The 16,380-nt window shown below is 41.9% G+C and overlaps 1 protein-coding gene and 1 pseudogene across 5 annotated transcripts in view; one reads left to right on the forward strand and one right to left on the reverse strand.

Moving 5' to 3' along the window:
• NEBL (nebulette) overlaps nt 1-16,380 on the reverse strand; it is a 391,737-nt gene that overhangs the window by 240,583 nt on the left and 134,774 nt on the right. The window lies entirely within an intron of this gene.
• Nucleotides 8,174-9,685, forward strand: LOC129491912 (eukaryotic translation initiation factor 4B-like; annotated as a pseudogene).

Here is a 16,380-nt window from a genome sequence, read left to right on the forward strand (position 1 = left end):
AAATGTTCTCAAATGCAAATCTGATCACGTCACTCCCCTGAGTAAAACCTTTTGATGGCTTCCAGTTGATCTTGGAATAAAGTCTGGCCTCCTGTCTGCCAAGGCCCCCATGGCCAGGCCTCTGCAGACTTCTCACTGTTAACACTGCATGCTCTTGCTGCAGGGATCACTTCAGTCCCCGGAGTTCACCCTTCTGGTTCCCACTGCTCCCCTGACACGTTATTCCCCTTTCCTGGAAAACCCATCCCTCTTCCCACCCCACTGCCCATTTTTTATAAACTGTGTTTATTTATCAGGTCTTGCCTTGGATGTCACTTTCTCCAGGAAGCTCTCCTGGCCTCCCGAGTTTGGGTCAGGAATGGCCCCCGGATGGATTTTTCTGCCCCTATGCTAATGCTTATCATGCTCATGGCTTTTCCTATTGGCAGGCCTCTGCCTCACAGTACAACGAAAGTTCTGTGGCAGCAATGGTGGGCTGTCTTGTCCCTTGCTGGGGTACATTCCTGCCTATATCACTAGCACCTACTAGTGTCTGCCTCCTAGTGTGACCTCAATAAATACTTGTGGACAGAAGAAATGAAGGGATGGAAGGGGACAGAACAACCACCCAAGGAGCCCATGCCTTGGCTACAGCCAAACTTCAGCATGTCTTATAAGGCATGTCGTTGCATTTGTGCAAACATGCAGCGGCCTCTTATGTTCACAGATGAATCTCCTGGTGGTGAGGAGATGGCATTTCCTCCCTGTGTGAAGGTAAAGACTCAAACACTGATTCAGAGCTGCTGTCCCATCTACTCACTGCTCCCATGTTCGGCTGGCGCTGAGGAGACAGCTTTAGCTGCTGTGACCCCCATGGCCACAAAAGCCACAGAGCTCAGAGCTGCTCCTCGAAGAACATCCTCCCCGTTTGCTTCTCTCTAACCCCTCTCCTTTCTGGTATCCACATGTGTCTCTTCCTGTGACTTCTCTAACGTCCTCACTGTTTCAAACTCGACTCTCCTGGTAAAAGGTTCTTTTCAGCATCCCTGTCCCTGGTGTCCCATGAGAAGGCTGATGCAGTAATCATTTGTCAGTGCAGATAAAACCTACCCAAAGCACGCTAGCACTTCTGAAATAAAGATTAAATATTGTAGCTCCCATGGAGTCAGATTCATGGTAGGAAAATGTACATGCAAGTCTCATTTTTCCAGCATTCTTCAGGAATTTAATGTCCCATATAAGCCAATGTTCCAGGTAATTGGAGTTAACCCCATAACTGCTGGACTCATTTTAACTATTTTAATTAACATCCTTCAAAACCCTTTACACGATTTTCCTGCCTTCTTAGAGTATAAACAAACCTAGTTATATTTTTTCCTGATAATGTAGGGTCATCTTAATAGATATTATCAGACTGTGATATAAAGAAGTCATGCTTTTGAAGTTTATAAAGGTAAATAACCTAAATCATACAAGATGATTGTGCTTGTATAACCGCTGACCTGTCAAGAGATAATTTCTCACACACAGCACTTGGTTCTGCCTTGCCTTCTCTAGATAGTCAAGTTTGTTTAAAATGTTGGTAAATACCAGAGTTATTGATTCAAGCGAGAAAGGTGTAGCAGGTAAGGTCTTTTGCTCTCCTTATGCTGAAGTCAGACAAAATGTTGGCCACATTTTTCCAGAGGCTACTTCTGAACTATGTTCCAGACAATAGACAGAGGAAGTTGGACAGACAACTGTGGTGTGTTATGTGATATTTGCAAGTTCTAACTTGGAAAGTTGAACTTTACTGAACTTTAAAACGTAGCAACTACGTATGGCTGCATTTTAAAGTTATAGTAACAACTGAGCATGTTTTCTTGTGTTTTGTTTTTCAAAATGTATTCTATGGGATAAAGTTGCCCCTGAGATTTTCAGGTTTCTACGATGTTTAATTTGAAAATTTTACATGTGGATTTTAACCATTTTTTAAACTGTAATTAGAATCCACTGTCAAATGTGTTACAGAAAGTTTAGCCCATTGAGAGATCCGCTTCATACTAACTTGCAGGTTCACTCAGTTTGGGGGCATGCTTTGGGGAACAACCTTCTTCTGCCATTTACGTTTAATTTAATTTAAAATTCTGGGCCAGCGGCAGTGGTTCACCCCTGTAATGCCAGCACTTTGGGAGGACAAGGCAGGTGGATCACTTGAGGTCAGGAGTTTGAGACCAGCCTGGCCAACACGGTGAAACCCAGTCTCTACTAAAAACACAAAAAAATAGCCAGACATGGTGGTGCACACCTGTAATCCCAGCTACTTGGGAGGCTGAGGTGGGAGAATTGCTGGAACCCAGGAGGCAGAGGTTGCAGTGAGCAGAGATTGTGCCACTGCACTCCAGCCTGGGAGACACAGTGAGATGCTATCTCAAAAACAAACAAATAGATAAATAAATAAATAAATAATAAAATAAAGTAAAATTCTGCTTAATTATTTAATTAAAGAGCATCCTGAGATTGAAAAGTGAACTGTTGGAGGAGAGTGCAATTTGTACCTCTTCACTATGTGTGCACAGATTTCCTCCATGCAAGACAAAAATGAATTCTATTTGGATAGTAATGAACTTCACTTGCTGCCCATACCACTAAGTTTGAAGTATCGTTTCAGGAAAATAATCGAATTGTTCTCACCATTTGACTTTGCACCATGAAAGGGTGATAGATTTGAACTTATAAAATACATGCATATAAATAAAACACTACTTTGATATGTTTGGTATGAGCATCAAAGTTCTATTTGGAAAAAGGGTTACTCTGGGGAAAAAAAAAAAAAAACATTGAAAAGCTTCTGCTGTCTTTTAGAAAAATATTGTGCTAATCTCATGACCAAAGTGCAAACTTACTAACATACTATGCAATGTACATTGATATCTAGGACTAGAAACAGATAACAATGCTTTGTACTTTTTCCAATTATCTTTTTAAATTCTAAGATTTAATGGTTTTTTAATAGTGGGTTAATCAGTATGTAGCATAACTTTCTCTAAAGATGCATAACAGGAAGAAATTATCCAAAATTTTGATGTAGGAGAGAAAAAGTTCAATTTAGAATTAGTAACCAAAATAATAAATGCTAAGGGAAAGAAGGAATTTATACCTGAAACTACCAGGAATCATGAGTACTAAAATGAATTAAAACTTGAGGATTGGAGGATTCACATTATATTCAGAGCTAGCAAAAGAGAATAAGATCTTCCAAAAAAAAAAAGAAGGCTTAACTATTGAGAGAGAGAGTGGGATGGCCTCATGAGTTGAGACCATAAGACTCAGAAGAAATAAGTGTAATTACAGAGATGGCAACTCATACTGCCTTATATTGAAAATAAAATTTACAATATCTGTAGGAAACTAATTAATTTCAAACTCAACACATCTGAAAATCCCATCAAACATTGGATTTCTCAACATCATGTCCATGTATTAATGTCCATCTAATCTAATCCAACAACATTCTGCTCTGAAGTCACACTCTCAACTTCTACTCACCCACCACTCCACCTCTTCAGCAAAAAAGAAAAAGAAAAGAAAACCAGATACAGAAACAAACTGAGGGGCTGGTGATCCTCATGTGATTATAGAAGAGAGAAGTCAAGCATCTAACACGAATCGGTGGCACCATACAATTAGTTCTAAAGCCCTTTCCAAACACTGCATTTAAAAGGTTGTGAAAGGTCTTCCTAAAATTTGTCTTGAATAGAAATTTTAAGGAAAACAGAAGATTTCTCCACTAGGCCTAGAGGAAGAATAAAACTTTTTTCCTCCTCCATATTAAGAGTAAGAATGTAGGAAGAAGACAGAGGGCATGAGAAATGGATGTTCAAAAAGAATCAGGAAACAAGTAAAAAAAAAAAAAAGAATGGATGAATTGACACATTCACAAGTTTTCTGGAAAACAAAACATAATTGTGGAAATATGACATGTAATGCATTCAGAGCTGGTTGAGAGATGTGAGGAATATGCTGAAATGTTTAGCATCATAAACAGAAGTCTCTTAGATGAGCTATGCAAGAATTGGCTGAAGTGTGTGTATCAAGACTGAGCTGACAGTTGCAACAAATCCAGATTTACATAAAATGCTGTATTAAAAATAGAGAGAGAATCAAGATAATAATAGAAGATTGCATCTGAAATAGCAAAGTTAGGTCACAGAAAGATGACTTCAAATTTTTTTTCTCTGTGAGATTCAGTTGTTAAAAATATAGGAAAAGTTATATGCAAATCACTAGACCAGAGCTCGTCAAAATGCAGGAAGCGAAATAAGCAAATGGCAACCTCTGTGAAGATAGGAATGAGAAAGAACGTGACTGGGGAGAGCAAGAACCCAGAAACACTCTCTTTTTATCCAGAATCCAGTGCTTATAGGAGCACAGGAGACAAAGTGCCTGGGTTTGTACTTGGCTAGTCTACCTTCCATCTGCGTGCCTTTGGGTTAGGTTTCTTAACCTCTCTGGCCTCAACTTTCTCATCTAGAAGAAAAACATAATAGTAGCACAATTCAGGCTGCTGCAAAATTCACACGTGTAAGTCATTTGAAACCATTTGTGGCTCATAGTAGGCACTCAAGAAAATGTCTACCATTAATTATAATATTATTATTACTATTACTATTAATACTACAGCTACGAACTACTACTACTTTCTCTTTGCTCTCCTGCAAAGTAATTTAACCTCTGTGTCTCACGACCTTCATCTATATGGTGGGAATAAAATATTCCTGGTTCTCTCATGAAGTTGCTACTGGAATCAGATGAAAAAGTTTTATAAATGGAAAACTACTGTAAATGTGAAATATTAGTGAACAACTCAGACATACAAAGCTAAGATCTTCATGGATTTATTTTCTGTAAATCCCATGTTTTCATACTGTCCTCAGAGGACATTTGGCAATAGGCAACGTCTGGAGACATTTCTGGTTGTCACATTTGGGAGTGAGCAGAGAGGGGAACATACTACTGACATCTCGTGGTCAGAAGGCGAGGAATGAGGCTATCCTACAGTACACGGTACAGCCCCCTCCCTGACAGACTTATCCTGTCCCAAATGTCAACAGTGCTGAGGTTAATAAACCTTCTTTAATAGATATAAATCTCTAACATTATAGGCAACGACTAATTTTAAGACTTCTAGCTCTAACAAATCTCTAAACTTTGTTTTCATTCCTGTCTCCTGGTGAAATCAAACAGCTACCACGGCCCCTTAATCTCTTGCCATATTCTAAGTCAATTATATCCATCTCCATCTTCTCCCTCCTGAGCACTTAAGTCCACCTTCTCTGGCTTTCCGTTTACCTAACCACTGTCACATTTACACTCAAACTAGAGGATCTGAGAGCAGAATTCAGATGTCAAAAGAATTTGTTGCTATATGATGATTTCCTTATGGGCTCTATGTGAAAATGAGTTAACATGGCAGGGCTGCCTGCTAGCATTTGAAAGTCCTGCTTACAAGGACAGCCCTTCTCTGGTGTCTGGGAATTTGAATCTGGGGAGGGTTTTCTACCATCATTCACCACCAAGAGTGGCTCACTGTGCTGAAGCTGTTTGTACAAACAGCTAAACACCTGCTTTCTTTATGGGTGTCTGGAATTTGGTGATAACCCACTTCCCCTCTCCGCCACCCCTGGGCACTAAGTCTCTAAGGAGCTTCGCTGGTTGGCAGTGTCTGACGCAGGGTGTCACAATTCATTGCTGGAGGAGTTAAGCGCATCCTGTGTGGCTCTGCCGGAAGAAGCGTCTTGCTTCCTCCTGACCTGTCCCCATGCATTTTACCTTTGCTGATTTTGCTCTGTATCTTTTCACCGTAACAAATCATGGCCACATGAATAAGTAGGACTGTATGCTGAGTCTTGTGAAACCTCCCAGAGGGTCATCAAACCTGAGGATATTCTTAGGGACCCCCAGCACAGGCCCCTTTGTGCGTAACAGGCTTTCATTCATAAAGGAAGAAGTATACTAACATATTTAACATATTACCTATTTTTTTAAAAAAATACAACTTTAAAAAAAAAAATTTCAGATAGAGTCTCACTCTGTCACCTAGACTGAAGTGCAGTGGCAGGATCACACATCACTGCAGCCTTGACCTCTCAGACTCAGGTGATCCTCCCACTTCAGCATCCTGAGTAGCTGGGACCAGAGGCAACTGCCACCATGCCTGGCTAATTTTTGTAATTTTGTTGAGATGGGGTTTCACCATGTTGCCCATGCTGGATCTCGAACTCCTGGGCTCAAGCAATCCAACCAAATCAGCCTTCCAAAGTGCTTGGATTACAGGCATGAGCCACCACACCTGGCCATATTTTTTAAGAACATTTAAAAAGCAAAAGTTCTGACTTCACATCATGAAACTGGCTTTTTAGCTCCTCCTCTCTGAGTTAGGAGAGAGACCAATCTCTTTGCTGGGGATCATCTTTCACACTCTGATTTTAACCAAGGAAGTCATTTTACCCAATGGCCAAGACCATAACTAACTGTTAGGGATGTAGGAAGATGATAGAAGGTTTAAATGTAATTTTAATTGTTCCTCCTAAGTCTGAACCACTCCATTTTGTAGCAACAATGATTGTTTTATGTCATTCAAAATTATCTTTAAAGAATGAGAAATAGGCCGGCTGAGTGCAGTGGCTCACACCTGTAATCCCAGCACTTTGGGAGGCCGAGGCAGGTGGATCACATCACCTGAAGTCAGGAGTTTGAGATCAGCCTGGCCAATGTAGTGAAACCCTGTCTCTACTAAAAATACAAAAATTAGCCAGGCATGGTAGTGCACGCCTATAATCCTAGCTACTCAGGAGGTTGAGGCAGGAGAATTGGTTGAACCCAGGAGGCAGAGGTAGCAGTAAGCTAAGATTGTGCCACAGCACTCCAGCCTGGCCAACACAGCGTGACTCCATCTCAAACATCTCAAAAAAAGAAGAAGAAGGAGAAGAAGGAGAAGGAGAGGAAGAAGGAGAGGAAGAAGGAAAGGAAGAAGAAGAAGGAAGAAGAAGAAGAAGAGGAAGAGGAGGAGGAGGAGAAGGAGGAGGAGGAGGAGGAAGAAGAAGAAAGAAGAAGAAGTAGAAGAAGAGGAAGAAGAAGAAGAAGAAGAAGAAGAAGAAGAAGAAGAAGAAGAAGAAGAAGAAGAAGAAGAAGAAGAAGAAGAAGAAGAAGAAGAAGAAGAGGAAGAAGAAGAAATAAAACATTTAAAAATAAGCAGACTCTGAGAGAGATTACCACCATCAGGTCTCCCATGAAGCTACTTATTATAAAGAATACAGGCCGGGCGCGGTGGCTCACGCTTGTAATCCCAGCACTTTGGGAGGCCGAGGCGGGCGGATCACGAGGTCAGGAGATGGAGACCACGGTGAAACCCCGTCTCTACTAAAAATACAAAAAAAATTAGCCGGGCGTGGTGGCGGGCGCTTGTAGTCCCAGCTACTCAGAGAGGCTGAGGCAGGAGAATGGAGTCAACCAGGGAGGCGGAGCTTGCAGTGAGCCGAGATTGCGCCACTGCACTCCAGCCTGGGCGACAGAGTGAGACTCCGTCTCAAAAAAAAAAAATACACTGTCAGGAAGAAAGAAAATAATTCCAGAAGGAAAAGCTAAAATGCAAAAAAGGAGAGTGGCAAGCAAATAAAATGTAAATGTGCACACAGGCATGCACAGGCACACACACAAACACACATTGTGTGGAATAATAACAATGTCTACTATATAGGATTTTTTTTAAAAGACAAAGCTAAAATACTGGACAATAAGTTGAGAGGGCATATGAGACTTAAAGTATTCTAAGATCTTTCTATTCTTCATGAGAAAGGTTAGAATATTATTGAATTTTAGATTTTGTTTAAGCACATGCAATAACATTTTAAGTATAATCACAAAGAATGGAAATAAGATTACATAAATTCAAATCCTACAAAAGGGAAAATATCAAATTTTTTAGAAGAACCAAAAATCTAACTCAATATAATTAAAAAAAAAATAGTGAAGACAAAGAGAAAAAGCATAAAACAAACAGGACAAATAGAAACTTAACAGTTGGGAGAAACAATTCAATAATCATAAAAATGTAAATAGGCAATACTTGCCCACTAAAAGATTGATATTGTCATATTTTTAAATTCCACTATAAAATAGCTATACTAATATGAGACAAAATGCTTTTTAAAATGAAAGTGTTGCTTTCCTGCTCCCAACATGGCAGCCTCAGCAAAAAAGAAGACTAAGAAGGGGAAAACTATCTCCCTAACAGACTTTCTGGCTGAGGATTGGGGGACTGGTGGAGGAAGCACCTATGTTTCCAAACCAGTCGGCTGGGCTGATGAAACAGATGATCTGGAAGGAGATGTTTCAACAACCTGACACAGTAATGATAACAATGTGTATAGGGTGCCTCCAATTGACAGTTCCATCCTTCCCACTGCTCCACGGGCTTCTCAAGAACCCAATATCTACCAGAGCCTTCTTCTCAAATCGCCGCCCTACACTGCTTTTCTAGGGAACCTACCCTATGATGTGACAGAAGAGTCAATTAAGGAATTCTTTAGAGGATTAAGTATCAGTGCAGTGCGTTTACCACGTGAACCCAGCAATCCAGAGAGGCTGAAAGGTTTTGGTTATGCTGAATTTGAGGACCTGGATTCCCTGCTCAGTGCCCTGAGTCTCAGTGAAGAGTCTCTAGGTAACAGGAGAATTCGAGTGGACATTGCTGATCAAGCACAGGATAAAGACAGGGACGGTCGTTCTCTTGGCCGTGATAGAAATCGGGATTCTGTCAAAACAGATACAGACTGGAGGGCTCGTTCTGCCACAGACAGCTTTGATGACTACCCGCCTAGAAGGGGTGATGATAGCTTTGGAGACAAGTATCGAGATCGTTATGATTCAGACCGGTATGGCCACGGGTATTGGTATGAGTATCGGGATGGCCCATCCCGGGATATGGATCGATATAGCTGGCGGTAGAGATCGCTGTGATGACCAAGGCAGCAGAGACCATGCTAGAGGCTATCATTCCTGGATAGGCAGTGGTGGAAGGGCATTCGGCAGTGAGTACCGCAGGGAGGATGACTACAGAGGAGGCAGGGACCGCTCTGAAGACTGATACAACAGACGGGATGATGGGTCGTGCAGCTCCAGAGATGATTACTCTCGGAGTGATTACAGGAGTGATGATAGAGGTCCCCGCCAAAGATCCAGACTGAATCTAAAGCCTTATAATACTCCTAAGGGAAATGATTCTTCTGCTAGTAACTCCCAGTCCAGTCGAGCTGCCTCTGTCTTTGGAGTGGCAAAGCCTGTTGATACAGCTGCTAGAGAAAGAGAAGTAGAAGAACGGCTACAGAAGGAACAAGAGAAGTTGCAGCATCAGCTGGATGGGTCAAAACTGGACCGACGGCCTCGGGAGAGACACCCAAGCTGGCGAAGTGAAGAAACTCAGGAACCGAAAGGGTCGAGGACAGGAAGTGAGTCATCGCAGACTGGGAACTCCGCCACACCCGGCAGAAGGCAGTCAGACCAGGATGCAGAAAGGAGACAGACTGAGAAGTCTCTAGAAAATGAAACACTCAACAAGGAGGAAGACTGTCACTCTCCAACTTCTAAATCTCCCAAACCTGATCAGCCCCTAAAGGTAATGCCAGCCCCTCCAAAGGAGAATGCTTGGTGAAGCGAGGTTCTAATCCTCCTGCTCCACCTCGGAGCTCAGACACAGAACACCAATACTCTACAAGTGGTGGGGGAAAAGTAACTCCAGCTCAACCGTCTGAGGAAGGACCAGCCAGGAAAGATGAAAATAAAGTAGGTGGGATGAATGTCCCAAAAGACCACACTGGGAACTCTAGCCGTGGTCCAGGAGACAGAGGGAACAAAGTCCACTGGAAGGAGTCAGATAGGAAAGATAGCAAAAAGGATCACGACTCCAGATCTGCACCCGAGCCAATATGTGAAATACGGAATTTGTGACAATGATGTTAATCATGTCTCCATGCAGGGATGGTATTCAAACCACTTAACACCTGTACATCATGACACTCACCAATCAAAAATGGCATCTGAAAGATCAGAGCAGGCCTGGGTACAAATTACCATTAGGACGCACCCGTGTGCACTGATGACCATCACCCTGCCTCCAACAGCTCCCATGTGGAGGAAAAAGCGTGATGCCCATGTACGCCATATGGAATGAGAACAGAGTAGTAGAAAGAAAGAATGATTCTCTCTGTTGTGACACTGGCTCTCTTCGTGGACGTCTGTCCCATCTGAGTTTGCTTCACTGAGGATGTCTGCATTTAAGCCCAGAAGTAGTGAGAAAAGGAAACAGCATGTCACTAGGGTGGAGGCAGAGAGACAGGAGGAGAGAGAGAGAAAGAGGATGATGATAAACCCTACGCAGGTCAGCCATCACCTGCTCACCATGAGAAACCTGCCACCACAACTACCCCAGGAAGAGAAAACCCGGAGCTGCAGAAGCCCAAGGAATCCCATGCTCAAAGAGGTTTCCCCTGGCAGAGGGAACAACAGGAACAAACACAGCCAGAGGACCGCAGGACAGAAACCAGGCATAGTGATGAAGATTGGATGGACCAAGACCACGCCTACTCCTGCCAGGATGGGAGGCCCAGGGGAGCAGTGAGATGCAGCAGCTTCAGGCAGAAATATAAACTGGTGAATTTACATCTATGTGGCGCTGTGTTCTCCCCAAAACAAAAATGTTAACAGATTTGTTTAAGGAAGACCTCCTCCAATGCCTAGAAAATCTGAACTGAAGCCAGCTCCAAGCTGCCGCAGCAAGAACAGCACAGAGTCGGCCACTTGCTTTTGCAGATGCCTCTGCTGCCTGGGCAGTTTCTCCTCCTACCATTCTCTTTCTTTCCCACCGGGAGCCCAAGTTGTAGAAGACCTGAACCCCCAAAAGCCAAGCCTTGGGCCTCCTTCACGCACTTCTTCCAGGACAGAGTATACACATACTCACTTTACTAGTCTTCATATTTTATTCCCCATAAGAAGATTTTAAAACTCACATTCATTGCACATAAAAGATTCTGTCTGTTAGTTTCAGAACTGTAAAGCAAAACAGCCTATTATATGAGATAACAAGAAAAACGGAACATTTTTTCCCTTGAATAAAAAAACTCAAAACTCAAAACAAAAACTCAAATGAATAAAACGTCCTAGGAAATGGTATAAACTATTAATAATTTACAAAAATGATCCAAATTGAGTTATAATTTCAGGTGTGTAAAATTGTACAAATGAAGTAATTCTCCCATCAAATGTTTTAAGTCTCATGATAACATAAGTGCAACAATTCTACATATTTCCACAGATTTCCCATTTGAGCAGTTCCAGGAGAATCACCGTTTAATAGGTAGAGACATTTTAAGATAATACCTTTTTTACATATTGGGGTCAATCTGGGCATTTTCCACTTAATTGAGCCACTTAAGTAAAAATTTGGTAGTGTACCATTAGCACCATTCAACATCAGCCAAAGGCATAATTATAATGACGATAAGCCTGATATTCTTCTAGGATTTTGGGGTCTAAGATGCTTTTTGAGCCTATCTTCCTGTAGTGTTGATGCGATGTCTGTTCATGAATTTCCTTCCATAGCCATTGTCTTGTTCTTAATTCTACCACTAATCTTCTTCCCCGTAGCAGCACCTCTATCAACTCACATATAATGCCTCTGGTTGCAAAACATCAATTTTATAATTTTTTTAAAAGATGGTGAATTAGAGCACGTAAATGGGGAATGCCCTTCAGAAAGCAGACTTACGAGAGCTGCTGATAGATAACATAAAAGCGAAAAATGGATTATGATAATGTAGGCCTCTCATACATGAAATACAAGCCCCAGCTGAAAGGAGTTACAGAATCCAAACCCCTGGCTCTCTAAAGGGCAGTCAATAACCTGTCTAACAATTTACCAAATTCTCTTTCTGGCTCGAAGGGTCAAACAACTTGCCACCTATTGATCTACTTCCTCAGCAGGACTCAATTGTAACTTCTCTCATGTATTTATAAAAGAAGCCATTATCAAAGGGATTACACAGTAAACCTGACCTACCCCGCTATGAAATGCTTATCGGGTATTGGAACATGTCACCTAGATTTTGAATTATGGTGTAAAAGGTGAGAAATTAATACACACACACACACACCCCTACATGTTGTTTAAGAAACATATGAGCTGGTGGAGGAGAGTCTATTCCCTGTACTGTTGCTGATATTGATCACGGGAATACACAAAAAAGGAAATGTGTGACATCGAGCAGCCCTGTGATTTGTGCCCAGGAACACCAACCGGCACTGTTGATTACAGCCAAGATAAACACATGCAGATTTGGGACTCGAGTATCTAAGATATGAGGATAGTCTGAAAAATATCAAAACAAAGTTTGTAAGAAAACAGAACATTAGAAACACAAGAAGGATCACATTCAATTCCTTTGATATAGTAAATAAGTATCATACCTATAGCAAATGTGCAATATGAACAAAAATACTTATTTAAAGCCTAAAGATGGGGGAAAACCATAAAACAATTCTATTGTTAAGAAAAGACCATGTGTAGATGGACATAAATGCGTAAATGTTTAGTTCCCACTTATAAGAATATATCGCAACTATTAAAACTTAAATCTCTATCACTCTCAAAATTCACCCATGTAGAACAGAAATCTCTTATTGAAAATTGTCCCATCTCTGCTAAACATACAAAAATTAGCCAGGCATGGCGGCGTGCACCTGTAGTCCCAGCTACTCGGGAGGCTGAGGCAGGAGAATCACTTGAACCCGGGAGGCGGAGGTTGCAGTGAGTCAAGATTGCGCCGCTGCACTCCAGCCTGGCAACAGAGCAAGACTTCGTCTCAAAAAAAAAAAAGAAAGAAAGAAAAGAAAAGAAAAGAAAAGAAAAGAAAAGAAAAGAAAAGAAAAGAAAGGAAAAGAAAATTGTATGATAAAATATCAATATCTCGCTTGGCTCTTATATGAAACTATATCTTCAAATAAAATATTTATTTAAAAAATACCAGGCTGGGCACAGTGGCTCACGTTGGTACTCCCAGCATTTTGGGAGGCCGAGGCGGGTGAATTGCTTGAGTCAGAGACTTTGAGACCAACCTGGGCAACATGGCAAAACCTCATCTCTACAAAAAAATACAAAAATTAGCTGAGTGTGATAGCACACACCTGTAGTCTCAGCTACTAGGGGGGCTGAGGTGGAAGGATTGCTTGAGCCTGGGAGGTTGAGGCTGCAGTTAGCTGTGATTATACCACTGCACTCCAGCCTAGGCAACAGAGCAAGACCCTATCTCAAAAAAAAAAAAAGACCCAAACAGAACTAGAAATACCATACATTCAGGTATATATTTTCCATTAAAATATTATGGTCTTATAGATAAATGTATGGCCCAAAATAATAAATAAGCTAAATAAATTGTGGAAAACTAATAATTAACAATAAAAATAACAAGAACAACCACTACTACTGGCATACTGATCTATGCCTAGCTTATGTGCTACCTCCTGTGCTCAGAGCAGACATTACTAATCACACCACTCTCAGCAGAGTCCAGAAAAGATCCAACATTCTTCTCAGCACAGTAATGCAGGCACCTGTTGCCAGACATCCTGGAGCACAGGATAAGCCTCCTTGCAATCCATAGACTCTACTTATTTGACAATTTGCAGATCAGTCATTTCCTAACTTGTATGGCTACAAAAGCAATTCCAACAGACTAACATCTATGTAACCATTGGCCTCCACTATGGAGTTAAAGAACTGTCCTTGGGGAGAAGAGGAAACTGTCTAACGCACTTCAATTTATTAAATTCCAAATTTTATACATTAAATTCATTTAAATATGATTTTTCAGGATAGGTAGACTGAGGGAGGGAAAAATTATACCAAAATTAGCATCCTTTTTTAATTTTTATTTTACGTTCCAGGGTACATGTGCAGGATGTGCAGGTTTGTTACACAGGTAAACATCTGCCATGGTGGTTTGCTGCACCTGTCAACCCATCACCTAGGTGTTAAGCCCACCATGCACTAGCTATTTATTCTTATTTATTTATTTATTTATTTATTTTTGAGACAGAGTCTCACTCCATTGCCCAGGCTGGAGTCGAGCTCTATTGCCCAGGCTGGAGTGCAGTGGTGCAATCTCAACTCGCTATAACCTCCACCTGCCAGGCCCAAGTGATTCTCATGCCTCAGTCTCCTGAGTAGCAGGATTATAGGCGCCTGCCACCACGCCTGGCTAATTTTTGCATTTTTAGCAGAGTCAGAGTTTCACCATGTTGGCCAGGCTGTTTTTGAACTCCTGGCCTCAAGTGATCTGCCCGCTTCGGCCTCCCAAAGTGCTGGGATTACAGGCATAAGCCACCATGCCCAGCACCCAAACTATTTATTCTGATGCTCTCCTTCCCCTGCCCCCAAAAATTAGTATATTTTACAACAGTATGTGTTAAAGAAAATGAACTAAGCATGTGTACAACATTGTCAACTACTGTAACTCCGACTATTCTCCTCACCTCTTCCAAGCAACTCAATAAGCAAATCACATTCTCTTCCTAGGTACTTCAAGGCAGAGTCTAGCCACAAAATATATCAGCTCTTATTTAAATATACTTATTCCTGGTCATCGATTATATAATTAAACTAAAACTCAATAGGTCATTATACTTTTGCTGTGTTCAGTGCCTTGAATCAGGAGAAAGATGTCCAGCTTTAAACCTTTTCCATCACAGGTTAATGGCACAGGAAGAAAAGAAGAATTTTGTGGAAGGTCTGAACTAGACACCATATTTTAAAATAAATATCCTTATTACCTTCAAAATCATACACATTTTCTTCTCAGATGGCAAACCTCCCACCCAAAGCCCAGCTGAAATATTTTTAAATGTACATATCTACATATATAACATGTACATACATACAGAGAGAGGAAGAAAGAGAGTTGTTTAAAAGAATAAAAGGGCTAGGCACAGTAGCTCAGGCCTGTAATCCCAGCACTTTGGGAGGCTGAGGTGAACGGATCACCTGAGGTCAAGACCTCGAGACAAGCCTGGCCAACGTGGTAGAATCCCATTTCTACCAAAAATACAAAAATCAGCTGGGCATAGTGGCACGCACCTGTAATTCCAGCTACTCAGGGGGCTGAGACAGGAGAATCACTTGAACCCAGGAGGCAGAAGGTGCAGTGAGCCAAGATCACATCACTGCACTCCAGCCTGGGGGACACAGCTGGAGTCTCAAAAGAAAAAAGAAAAAAAAGAAAAGGACAGGCGCAGTGGCTCATGCCTAAAATCACAGCATTTCGGGAGGCCGAGGCGGGAGGATTGCTTGAGCCCAGAGACAAACATGGGCAACATAACAAGATCTCCTTTCTACAAAAAATTCTCAAATTAGCCAGGCATGGTGGTGTACACCTCTGGTCCCAGCTACTCGGGAGGCTGAGGTGGGAGGGTCATTTGATCCTGGGAGGTCGAGCCTACAGTGAGCCATAATTGGACCACTGCACTCCAGCCTGGGCAACACAGCAAGGCTCTGTCTCAAATTTAAAACTTTAAAAAATAAAGACTAAAAGCATTGACAGTAGAAAGGAAAGAAGGAAGACCCCTTAGTTGATAGTCAATGAATAGGAGCAGATTGATAGAAAAACAAAACAGCCAATAATATCAGACAGATAGGGGCTCTGGAAATGTCACCAGGCCCACAATGGCCAGGCTATTCAAAAAGTGCATTCAGATCAGCTGGCTACTCAGGTCCTTTGCACGCTCTATTTACTCCATATAAGCAAAGTACGTTCCTCCAGCAGAAGAGGCATCTACCCCAGGTACAGACCTAAGTTTGTCTCTACAGAGAGTGAGCCATCCGCCTGAGCATGGACATACCCTGTCTTGAGGCCAGAGATGAGGAAGATAGGCCTGGAGGTGACTTGTGGATCTCCACATCAGACACCAGGTAGGGGAAGCAACACTACTCAAGGGTAGAATATTCTAAAGCTCTTGACCCCTGGAATACAGCCCTCCTTGCTTTTGTTTGTTTTGTTTTGTTTATTCCAGAAACTCTAGAGGTTCTCCACCCTAGCTCTTCCCACCTGTGCACTTTACAGAAGCTGGTCTGTTGACACCCCTGGCCACGCACAGCACTTGCAGAAGCCCACAGTCAGGATTCCCAGTCAAGTCTAAGACCTTCTCGGGAATCAGGCCTTCCCCATTGCAACGGAAACCCATTCTGGCTACCTGTGCTATTCAGCCTCCTCTTTGCTCCTAAAAATCAACAAGCAGCCAGTGACCATCCAGTCATTTAAGAAAACCCAACCAGCAAGAAAGAAAAGAACGAAGATGAAAATGAGGGTGGGGGTG

The sequence above is a fragment of the Symphalangus syndactylus genome, chromosome 10 (assembly GCF_028878055.3).
Source record: "Symphalangus syndactylus isolate Jambi chromosome 10, NHGRI_mSymSyn1-v2.1_pri, whole genome shotgun sequence".
Classification (NCBI taxonomy): domain Eukaryota; kingdom Metazoa; phylum Chordata; class Mammalia; order Primates; family Hylobatidae; genus Symphalangus; species Symphalangus syndactylus.